The sequence below is a fragment of the Octodon degus genome, unplaced genomic scaffold (assembly GCF_000260255.1).
Source record: "Octodon degus isolate 3935 unplaced genomic scaffold, OctDeg1.0 scaffold00098, whole genome shotgun sequence".
Classification (NCBI taxonomy): Eukaryota; Metazoa; Chordata; class Mammalia; order Rodentia; family Octodontidae; genus Octodon; species Octodon degus.
Window position 1 is genome coordinate 105940 of NW_004524674.1, and position 3165 is coordinate 109104.

The window sequence follows — 3165 nt, forward strand, 5'->3', positions numbered from 1 at the left end:
TTTGATATTTTACAAACAAGTGTAAAGGTTTAGAGTACAATCTAAAAGTAGTGGAGTTTGAACAGTCGCTTGATTTTGATATCCCATTTAAATAACAAAAGGCCTAGTGGTGGCCTCCAAAGGGGTACTAGCTATGATAACTTCATATTTGGGTCAACTTATGCAACAAACATACATTGTGCCCCAAACTGTTCAGATCAGCCTTGCATGATTTTCAGACTTTATTTGGTAATATTAATTGGCTCCATCTAGATTTTGGGCTAATTTCTCTGATGTTATTGACTGTCATCCTTCAGATAAGTTAAATTAATTTGCTTGTTTTCACAGATAAGTCATATCAAGTAAGGGAGGCTATGTGACAGCTTCTTCTTCCAAAATATAAAATACAGATTTTTCACTATATGGTCAAAATTCTATTACAACAGCAAAAATGGGAATCAATCCCTCCTACTTCACTTGTCAATATACACTATTAAATTTTTAAAATTCTACAAAAGATGGAAATACAGGGCTGGTGAGATGGCTCAGTGGTCTAGAGCACCTACTTAGAACAAGCTTAGCAAAGCACAGGGACCGCAGTTCAATCCTCCAGCACCACATGCCAGCCAGCCCCGCCCCCTGGTGGGCTGAGCTTGCCACACACACATACACACACACAAATAAATAAATAAATAAATTTTTTTAAAAAGATAGAAATATAGCAGCAGAAAGACAATTCCATCAGGTAAGAGAAAAAAGTCTGTGCTTCTTTTTCCTGTTTTTTTTTTCTATAATTTACAAAATTTTCTTCATATTTATTTTCTCACATTAATATCAAGGACAGTATTTAGGCTGAACCATGAGGATTCTTAGTTTGAGCCATCTGTCTCCGTTACTGAAAAGAGTACAGTAGAATCTTGGTTCATGATGCTTTTGTTTGTAGGAAATTTGGTTCACAAACAGAAGTATCAGCAAAATTTTCTTTTTTGTTTGTGAACTCTGCACTGGGTAACTAACATGACTGCAGGCGTCTTTTCCAACACCAACATGGCCATGAATGTGGCTATTTTTTCCAGAATTGTGGAATTAATTAAATTTATGAACTGAAGTACCATTGTAGTGCATATGGAACGAACTAATATTTGTTCACATTTTACATCTGTGAAATTGGTAAGAAAGTGTCCAAATGTGCTGCTAAATGGTACTTTGTATGTTGAGAGTCATACCTGGAGAAAAACTGATCTCGGTTGGGTGACCTCGAAATGATACAGGGAACCTCCAAACGATATAAGGTAAAAATGATCTGATCTGAACTGGATGAGTTCATGTTCTCTAAAACTGAAGAATGAATTTTAAGAACAAACAGAGGTTATGAGCAGAATATATTTATTGGGGGAAAGAAAACTCCTGTCCGAGAGAGGGACAAGAAGGGGGGCCTGAGCGGGTTGTCTCCAGGAAGCTGTCTCTTCCAGGGAGTTTTATAGAGTAAAACCATGCAGTGATGCATGTCTAAGATGGTGGAGAACACGGGAACTCACTTAGGTAGCATGAGGTGGGACAAAACTATGGTCAACCAATGAGATTATGAGCACCATTGCTCAGGTAAAATTGATTAAGTTTAGGACCAAATGGGGAAGCAAGTCATCTAGCAAGTGGACATGAATGTAGAACAGGACTTTATCAGGTAGCCATCCAGTAGTAGTCAGATTAATGACTCTTGTGGTTCCCTCAGGGTGATGATCAATCTTGGATGTTAATCTTTAGGGAGGTCAACATTTATTTGATCTTCTTTAGGTCTGGCCCATGGCGGGAGTATCTGTCCCTCCCACAGTTGCAAGATATCATGTCTTCTTTGTTATCTCCTTCGAGGACCTAGACCTGTCTGACTGCCTTTAATATTTCTATCTAATTTGGCTGCCTACAACAAGAGAATTTAAGACTAGTTTTTCTACTTACTAAAAGTTTGCTGCCCTTGAAGTTGAAGAAATATATGCCTCAGCCCAAAGAACAGCCAACAAATATTTATGAAACACTAGTCATATCCAGAGTCCATGCTGCTGCAGGCACAAAGGCAGATATGGCTTTGCCTACCTGGCATTCATAATCTGAGAAGGAATTCAGCTGTAAACAAATAATCAGGGGCACTGGGTGCTATAGGACAAGTATAGAATGCTGAAGGAACATGGAAGTGGGTCCCACAAGCTATGGGGAGGCAGCTGAGCAACTGCCATGCAGATATCTTTTCCAACACAGACCAAGCATATCTGGAAGATAAGTGGGAGTAAAGCAGGTGAAGAGACAGAAGGGAGAAGGTGATGGGTAGCAGGAACAGCAAGCATGAAATGCTGATGGCAAGAAATTATGGGGTTTGTTTGTTTGTTTGTTTGTTTGTTTGTTTTGGTGGAACCGGGGAGTGAACTCAGGCCCTGTGCTTGCCAGGCAAGCACTTATTCTACTGAGCTATCTCCCCAGCCCCATGAAATTATGGCTTTTTGAGTCTGCCTACTTCAGAGTGGAATGCAAGTGTCCCTGTGGGGCAAGATGAGGCTGTGGAGGTGGGCACAGTTCCAATAAGGAAGCATCATTTGTGCCCTTGAATGGATCTCCACCTTTATCTCAGGAAAGAGAAGAGATTTCCATCTTAGAAAGCCACAGTGTCAATGAAGCATTCTGAAGGAGGTTATTGAGGCACAGAAACAGATATAAACTGACAGTCTGCTCCTGTAGTCCAAGAGAGATTTATGTCATCCTAGTCTGGGAATGTGATCTTGTGATAAGGAGTGGATGAAATAGAATAATGGAGAATAAAATTTGCTATGTTAGAGTTGATAGTAAGAAAAGAATGAATGAAATAAAATTCACAGATTGCTAACTTAATCCTAAATTCCATTTACTAAAAATTACTCAAATGTGAGCAGGTAGGGCCAGCAAGATAGCTCAGCAGACTAAGCATCTACTAAGGCAAGTGCGGGGATTGAGGTTTGATCTCCAGCACCACACACCACAGCAGCCCTGCCCCTGAGGTACACTGAGGCAGCAACTGAGTCTGGGCATGGTGGTGCATGCCTGTAATCCCAGTGCTGGGGAGGCTGAAAACAGGAAGATCAGTATGAGTCCAAGAGAGAGAGGGAGAGAGAGAGAGAGAGAGAGAGAGAGAGAGAGAGAGAGAGAGAGAGAGGTAAACAG

The 3165-nt window shown here is 40.6% G+C and overlaps 1 protein-coding gene across 1 annotated transcript in view; it reads right to left on the bottom strand.

The window, feature by feature from the left end:
* LOC101586677 (olfactory receptor-like protein DTMT) overlaps positions 1–3165 on the bottom strand; it is a 33452-nt gene that overhangs the window by 598 nt on the left and 29689 nt on the right. The window lies entirely within an intron of this gene.